Source organism: Prionailurus bengalensis, chromosome F2 (assembly GCF_016509475.1).
Source record: "Prionailurus bengalensis isolate Pbe53 chromosome F2, Fcat_Pben_1.1_paternal_pri, whole genome shotgun sequence".
NCBI classification, from domain to species: Eukaryota; Metazoa; Chordata; class Mammalia; order Carnivora; family Felidae; genus Prionailurus; species Prionailurus bengalensis.
This window is the reverse complement of record NC_057353.1, coordinates 55,538,228-55,547,414: the sequence shown is the minus strand read 5'-3', so window position 1 is coordinate 55,547,414 and position 9,187 is coordinate 55,538,228. Positions and strand designations below refer to the sequence as shown.

Sequence of the window (9,187 nt, the reverse complement as noted above, 5' to 3'; positions counted from 1 at the left end):
TAAGACAAGTTTTTCTCCCAGGTTAGGTTTGTTTTACTCTCCAATTAAGTTACTGTAGCTGATTAGCTGTCATATCATCTTGAAGAACCTAATCACAAATGTTCAAAGACACTTGGAGATGAGTTATCCTCAGCAGTAATGATTGACATTGAGGGATACAAAAAGATGACTAGTTACTTCTTTGATGGGGCCAATTTGGAAAGGCTATCCCAGCTACAGATCTCCTCAGGCCTCAGTTATAGTTGCATTAGAGACCAACTTCTTATGTCCAATTTTGCCTCATTTCTTTATTGTTAGGTACTTACCAAAGGTAACACCCTCAAAATTAATTCTAAGTGCAACATTTCATCAATGTTTTTCCAAAGAACCCCATCTATGCCTCTTAATGAGTTGGTGATATGTGTTGAATTTGAGCATCACTGAGGATACTTTAGTTGAACTATTTTTTGAAAAACTTCTGATGTCAATAATTTTTGGTTCTTCTTTTGGTTCTTTCTGTGATCTACTTGGGTTTCTTAGTGAAGACCCTCTCAGTATGCTTCCTGGATAGATAGTAAAGGACTCACTTTAAGGTTCTTAGAGAGACATGGAGGGAACTAAGTACTTTCAGGATTCAGCATGCAGTATCTTACACTTATTGAACCCTCTTGATTTGGGTACTGTAATCATATTCCCAACTCTGGCTGTGGTCATCTAGTGGTATCTGCTTTTTCACTTCGAAGTGTGAACCTCTAACTTTCTGATAGGGTGAGGAAGAGCAATTAACCAATAAAATAGGTCTGGAAGGGAATCTAAGGTTCAAACTGCTTCTTAAACAGGTTTCAGTCAGTCCTTATCTAGCACCATTCTGGTCCTAGCATTTTCTGAGTTTTTTGATATTCCGTCTTAGAGGTTAGGTTATTTTTCATCTTCCCCATATTCTACTTAGGAGTTGGCATTTTCTGGGCCTGTTAACCCTGTTACTACTCATTCATAAGATTGCAAAAAAGTATTTCCATCATAGCCGAACTTTGTTTCCTGTTTTTCTTTCTCCTCTTTTTTTTTTCTTTTTGTTAGATGATTATTGAAATGGAGAATTTTGAAAATCTGCATTCAAACAGAACAATTTATAAAAATATGAGTAGAGCATTGATACAAAGAAACTTGTAGGGTTGAGGAACTAATTTATCTATTACATTAACTGATTGCCCAAAAAATCTAGGAAAATTAGTCCAAGATTGGGAATCTCCCTCAGTAATTTGTTTTGAAACCTCAGGTCTATGGAAGTCCTAATGCCTTCATTTGAAAGATAAGACTATATCTATACGTTGACACTTTATGCTTTTTACAAAAATAAAAATTATACATCTATGTCATGTTTTAAAAATGTAAATTAGTGTGTTAAACAATGTTTTTGCACATATTAGACATTTCTAAAGTATTGGTTTTGTGGCATGTCTTTTTTTAAAGATGTGACATACTTGAAATAAATATATTCCTATTCACATGTGAGCAAATTTGGAGAGCATTATGGAAAATATATGATAATATTATTAAATTATTAAGCAATTAAGGCTAATAAATGCTTTGAATGTATATACTCTCTCTGCACCAAAATGAAAACCTAAGAACGCTCTAAATTCATGTAGAATTCTGTTTATTTATGTGGAAAAAATATTATTTAGTGGAGATTGGATATAATATTGGATAATATTAATTATCCAAGTTGAACTAAATAGAATTTATATAATTCCATTTTTAAAAAATTTGTTTTTTTATAATTTTTTATACCCCACTTAATATTAAAAGTGAGAGGTGATCAATGTCATTTCAAGGTAGCTAACCAAATTTTTTCTTTCAATAATTATCTTTTTGCACCATAACTCAAGGTCATATTAAACATGTTCTGATAATGTTTAATTGCATTCCCTTTTCTTTTATTATCCCCAACAGGTTGATAGCAAAACCCATTTTAAAATTCATAAAGCAACGTTTTACTCGGTCTTTTAAAGGTATTTAACTTATTGTATTAGATAACTCTAAAATCAATGAGTTATCTCTTAGTTTTTGCTAAGAAACTTTCACAATTAACATCAATGACTTTAATTTTGGAATGCTTATTACAAACTATAATACCCATAATTAATTTTCCTTCAAACTCTCTCTATAGAAATAGATAAATACAGTATAATATATATATATAAATCTTTAATGTAGAGCTAGTTTATTTGTTGGGAAAAATAATTATCTCCCCCTTCCTTACCAATCTACCCATATTGCATTTATAGCAAGTATCAGTTTTGATACTTCATTTTGAAGCATGCATTCTATTTTGCTACGTTTTCTTCTGCATTCTCAGGGTAGCATTTACTTCTATAACATTTCCTTTTCTTAAGTAATGCCAACTAGAGATCTCCTTAGCCCTATTTGTTTTTTTAAAAAATACATCAGGCTATTCCCTGCTTAAAAGGCATGAAATGTTGTCCATAGCACTTATAATTAATGCCATACTCTTCACCAATGTTTCACACCTCACAGAGTGTGTCCCTACCTCTCAGACACTAATTTCTAACCATGCCAAGATTCCTCCAGTTTTTTGAACACACTTAGCTCATTCCAAACTCTGCCTTCTATCTATAATACTCAATCTTCCTGGGAAGATTTCCTTCATTCCACAAAGTGATCAGCTCCTTCTCATGCTTCAGGACTGAGCACAGAAGTCACTTTTATCAGTGAGGTCTTAAAGGACAACATGATATAAAGTAGATCCTCTGTGTTGCTTTGTTGCATAGCATCCTTTTTGTAGCCTTTATTATATTTACCACAATTTCAAACTCATTTCTGGTTTGAATTTATGACACTCTTCAGTTAGATTATAAGTTTCATGAAAGAAACTTGGGTAGGGCTGTCTGTAAGGGGCTGGGTGTTTTGTTGTTTCAACAAACAATTTCATTGATTCACGCTGAGAAATAAATCTCTGTCTAATATGTCAGGTATTATCAGAGTCAAAGTATAACAAGTAAGGCAGCTCATGAATCTAATAACAGCAAAGTTATCTCATCCTTCCTTTAAATATGGAGATTCTAAGTGGAAAAGATTTACAGTTAAAATTAATGGAGCTTTTGGGAAAGATATTCTCAAATCAATAGAAATAGGTGGAAAAGTAATGTGAGAAACATGTTTAGCATATAATGACTATGGCATCACAAACTATGAATACAGTGTTTTTCTTTCTAAATAATAATATACTTCGGTGTAAATTTATTCATATATTGGCTAAAAGATTCGAAACAACTGTTCTGATGTTTTTAGATTTCATTTTAATTGTCCAGAATATTTAAGCAGCTGGGGCAAAGGTGAGTCTTATTTTTTGCTTGATTTATCTAAATAATTATCTCAATTTTCCACTTCATTTTCTGCATGTCAATATAACCTTGGGCTATTTCTTTAAGGAGTTATTTGACATAGTGTGACTTTTCCTTCTGCCTTTTAAAATAGAATGTGCCACATTCGGGCTTTCACAATAATAAGTGAAGTGAAGCCTTAGGAATTAGGCAGTTAATATAACTAAGTTTGATAAATGTAATTGGCTAACCTGGGTAACTGACAAATTTCCATTTTATTTTATACAATTCAGAGGAGTTGGCTTTAACAATCTGAGTTTCGCACATTAGGCTTTCTTGCAAACATTTTTTCCCTATGATTATTCTTAGAGGTTACTATTTAAATGAAAATATACTGGCAGATGTAATAATCAGTGCTTTTTATCCATTTATTCTATTTTAATTTGAAGATATAGATATATAATTTTACATTTGAAAGTTGCCTTATAGCTTCACAGTAGTCTCATGGCAGTAGTTTATCTAATACTATTATTTACCTATTATGGTGGAGCAGACAGGTACAGTGATGACTTTCCAGCTCAGAATTGCTTCCTTACTTCTAGGCGTGATGCTAATTGTAGTAAAGTGATTAATTTTCCCTAATATTTACTTTCTCAGTATTATGGAATTGTCTGTCTAGGCTCTTTACAATTTTACATAGGAGTGCTTTTGACTACAGTATGCAGAATATATTCCCTGTCCCACTCAGATTGCTCTTGGCCATATGGTTTGATTTGGCCAGTAGAAGGTTAGTGATGTGATGAATGTGATGAAAATAGATGCCTTATGTGTGCTTGGGTGATTTGGCTTAGACTCTTATGGTTCCGCCATCTTGTATTTCTCCCATCTCTGTGAGAAGAGCATACTCTTGCCACTAGTCCCAGGAAGAGATATGTGGAATAGAACCCTAATGGACTCACAGCCTAGAGCTAATTAGCGAATTTTGTTTTACCCACTGATCAAAGAACAAGAAAAATAAATGTTTCCTGTTATAAACCACAAAGTTTGGGTGTTGTTTGCTATTCATCTTTAATGCAACAGAAAACTGACTAATATAAATATATAAGATTGCAACTTTAGTGGCAATGTATGTATAATGAGACTATCTCTTTCTTGATGGTTTTTCTAGTTCTGGAAATCCCACTCCAAGTGAGTCTTAGCACAAAAAAGAAAACAAGAAAGCTATCTGTGACTGTCATTTAAGTATCATCTATTATAAAAGTTAGCAACTTGACTGTTCACCACATAACCCTATATACATTCCATCCACCCAAAACCAAGAACACCACACCATGAAGGACACCCACGATATGAAGAAAAAATTACAAAAGAATTCATTAATTTAAAAAGTTGAGGACTTCTGCTTCTGAGAAAAATGAGTAAAGTACTTTTTTTTCCTTTTCCCTCCACTACATACAACTATAAATCCTTGATATTCTATGTGAAACTAACATAAGAAGATTCTGAGAGGTAAAGAGAAAAAGGTAGAGTGATGAGAGACATAAAAACCCAAGTAATGCATGATTATTGGTTCCTGGCTTTTCTTTTTGTCTCATATTTTCCAAACTTGGAACTGAAGAAGCTGCCACTTGAGAATACCAACACATAGAGGCAAACAAAACACTCCTCAAAAAGTCTGCATCTTTAGCCAAAGATCCAGAAAAGGGACAAATTGATAAAACAGAAACTTTTAGGAAAAAATAAAGCTTTACTCTAGTTAAATAGCACATGTCAGCAAAGTTCAAGTGGGATCTTAGATTTCCAGCATCACCACACCGTGACAAAGCTTCCCAACTCCCCCAGTGGGGTGGGGTGAGGGAAGACCTAATTGGGAGCCATGTCTTTCAATCCTACCGGGCAATAATAAGGCCACTCTTGATTTTATGGGGATTATAAGAGAAGCTTGGATTTCTAAACCAATATCAATAATGAGGCACTCCTCCTCCCTGCTGTTAATGTCACAAAAAGCCAGGAGAGAAAGACAAATACCATATGATTTCACTCATATGTGGGATTGAAGAAATAAAACAAATGAGCAAAGGAAAAAGAGAGACAGAGGGAGGTCAAACCAAGAAACAGATTTTTAACTACAGAGAACAAATTGATGGTTACCAGAGGGGAACTGGCAGAGGGTAGAGGGGATGGGTTCAATAGGTGATGGAGATTAAGGACTGTACTTGCAACAAGCACTGGGTGTTATATGGAAGTATTGAAACACTGAATTGTACACTTCAAACTGATAATAAACTGTGTGTTAACTAAGTGGAATTTAAATTAAAAACTTACAAAAAGAGAGAAAAGGCCAAGGAAGTGTCAAAAATTTTACTTCTACCCATGAGTTATGAGGCCACTTTCCCTGAAGGGTATCTGTGAGATATAAGAATGATGGACTACTGGGGTGCCTGGGTGGTTCAGTCGGTTAAGTGCCCAACTCCGGCTAGGTTCATGATCTCCTGGTTCATGAGTTCAAGCCCTAAGTCAGGCTCGCTGCTGTCAGCACAGAGCCCACTTCAGATTCTCTGTCTCCCTCTCTCTCTGCCCCTCTCCTGTTCATTCTCTCTCAAAAATTAGTAAAACCTTAAAAAAAAAGAATGATAGATTACTAATTTTTCCAGTCAAAAGATTATCATTGGAGGCCTAATGAGGAGCCAGAGACCTCCATAACAAAGAGTATCCTTTTTTGTGCATTGACAGAGGCTGGGCAGACTCTGGTTTCTAATCTTTCTGGTGGTAATGAGTCAACACATTCCCTTTATCTGGGAGGAGCATCATCAAAGGAAATCAACTAAAACAGAAGCCTTAAATAAGGCCCAAAGTCTCATAATACATCAAGTATGTCCAGACTTTAATAAACAATTCCTTGTCATACAAAGAACCATAAATATCTCAAACTGGATGAAACAATGAAATCAATAAAGGCCAACACTAGGATCATGAAAATGTTAGAATTGTCCGACAAAGAGTTTAAAGCAGCAATCATAATAATGTCATGATGAGAAGGTACAGAAAAGTTCTCAAAGTAATTGAAAAATAATTGTCTTAGCAAAAACATAGCATCTCAACAAAATATAATAGCAGATAAAAACAATAAAACTCAATGGATAGACCCAACACTAGAATAGACGAAACACAACAAAAAATCTGTGAACTTGAAAATAGAAAACAGAAAGATTTCCATCTTGTGAACAGTGCCATATGGACCACTGGAACCACATTAAAAGTTCTAAGACTTGTGTAATTAAAGTATTAGAAGAAGAAGAGAAAGAGAATATGGCTGCACAAATTACTCAAAGACTAATGGCCAGAAATTTACCAAATTTGGCACAATACTTAAACCTTATAGATTCAAGAAGCTGAACAAATGTTAAGAATAAATTCAAAGGAATCCACACCAAGATACATCATAGTCAAACTTTTGAAAACTCAAGACAAAGAAAAGAGTCTGGAAAGCAGTGAGAGAGAAATGACACCTTACCTATAAGGGGAATATAGTTCAAGTGACAGGGGATTTCTCATTAAAACCCAAAAAGGCCAGAGGAAGTGGCACAATATTTTTCAAGTGTCAACTCAGAATCCTATAGCAAGAAAAAATATCCTTCAGGATTAAGAGGAAATCAAGACATTCTCACAAGGTAAGAGATTTTTTTTCCCCAATGGACCTACCCTAGAAAATGGTTAAATAAAACTCTCTAAACACAAAGGAAACAATGAAATAAGGAAAGTTGAAACCTAAGGACGGATAAAAAAATATGGCAAACAAACTTAGAGTTAAATACAACAGCTTTTCCTTCTCTTCTGGAGTTAAGTTTTCTTTGACTGTTGAAGCAAAAGTAATTCATTTCTTGGTATGGATGCTAAAGTATATGGAAGACTATTAAAGATATTTATATTATAAATGGAAAGGGTAAACTGACATAAAGCAATTAAAGTTTCTACATTTACTCGAACTGGCAAAATGGCACCAGTAGACTGTGTATGTATGTACATAGTACAGCATATGATGCAATCACTATAAAAGCGGTACAAAGTGTCAAAGAGAAATTTCCCTGGATTCTGGTTAAAAATGACAAGGAAGGCTTTCTTTCAGGACTGTTGCAATAGGGAGAGAGACTAATGTAGTAAGGGAGAGAAATTGATTTCATTTATGTTGAAACAAAAAATGAAGGAGATTTTAAGCAATTGTGTAAGCTATTAGGAAAGTACTGCAGGCTGTTAGGAAGAGATACAGTAGAAGGGAATAGAACACACAACCAAGAAACATTCCCATACAAATATTCCTAACAGATTTTTGCCAAAAGTGTAAAAAAAACCCTCAGTGGAAGCCAGGTAGATTTTTCAACCAGTGGTGTTGGAGGAGTTAGACATTTGTAGATAAAAGAGTGAACTTAGACCTTAATCTCAAATGTTATACAAAAATTGGATAATAGGCTTAATATAAATTTAAAATATGATATGAAAAATTATAAAACTTTTAGGAAGAAAGCACAAAAGTGAAACACCTATATTTAAATTTTTTTACATTTATTTATTTTTGATAGAGAGAGAAAAAATGGGGAAGGGGCAGAGATAGAAGGGGACACAGAATCTGAAGCAGTCTCCAGGCTCCAAGCTGTCAGCACAGAGCCCCAACGCGGGGCTCGAACTCACAAACCATGAGATCATGACCTGAGCCGAAGTCAGACGCTTAACTGACTGAGCCACCCAGGAGTCCTGAAACACCTATATTTAGGACTAAATTCTTTGACTTTATCACAAAAATATAATCCACAAAAAGAAAAAAGTGCATGCAGTGGGATACCATAGAAATTAATAATTTAGCTGTGTAAAACCCTTTTAAAAGGATGAAAAAATAAGCACTGCACTAAAATATTGATAGTCAAGTATTTGACAAAAGACTGGTATCTAAAATGTGTAATGAAATCTCAAAATCAATAGTGAAAGCAGAGGAAAAAACTACAGTGATAACAATATTTTTTGTTAACAACAGTTCACCTAGTGAGTATTGATATTTTGGGTCTGAGTGAAGAAATAAGAGGGGGAAAAGGAGGTTAAGGAAAGGGAAAAAAACCCACAAGCAAACCAGTTAGAAGATGAACATAGCCATGAAGAGAATTTTCACCAAAAAGAATATACTGATGTTAAACAAGTACATGAAAAAAAAATGTTTAACAGCATTAGGAAATAGGGAAATACAAATTAAAGCCACAGTTGGATACCACTATACACTTATCAAAATGGATAAATGTAATCCTTGAGACAACATCAAATGTTGGAAAGGATGTGGAGAAACTGGATCATTCATATATTGCTGGCGGGAATGTAAAATTGTACAGCCACTGTGGAAAATAATTTGAGAGTATACATTTTATAAATTAATAATAATAATAATAATAATAATAATAATAATAACATGTAACTACCATATGACTCAACAATTATACTCCTGGACATTTATCCCAGAGAGATTATGTTTACATTAGAATATGCACACAGGGTGGGGCGCCTGGGTGGCTCAGTCGGTTAAGCATCCGACTTCAGCTCAGGTCATGATCTCACAGTTCCTGGGTTGGAGCTTTCCACGGGACTCTGTGCTGACAGCTCAGAGCCTGGAGCCTGCTTCAGATTCTGTGTCTCCCCCTCTCTCCACCCCTCCCTGCTTGCACTCTGTCTGCCTTTGTCTCTCAAAAATAAATAAATGTCAAAAAAAATTTTTTTTTAAATTGGACACAGGGGCACCTAGGTGGCTCAGTCAGCTAAGTTTCTGACTTCTGATTTTGGCTCAGGTCCTGATTTCATGGTTTGTGAGATGGAGCTCCACATCAGGC

General features: G+C 34.6%; 1 non-coding gene across 1 annotated transcript; it reads left to right on the top strand.

Moving 5' to 3' along the window:
- Positions 1-8,315: 8,315 nt before the first annotated feature.
- LOC122496142 lies at positions 8,316-8,386 on the top strand. Its single transcript, XR_006300689.1, has one exon. It is a non-coding gene; the product is annotated as a small nucleolar RNA SNORD56 (small nucleolar RNA).
- The last annotated feature ends 801 nt before the right edge of the window (positions 8,387-9,187 follow it).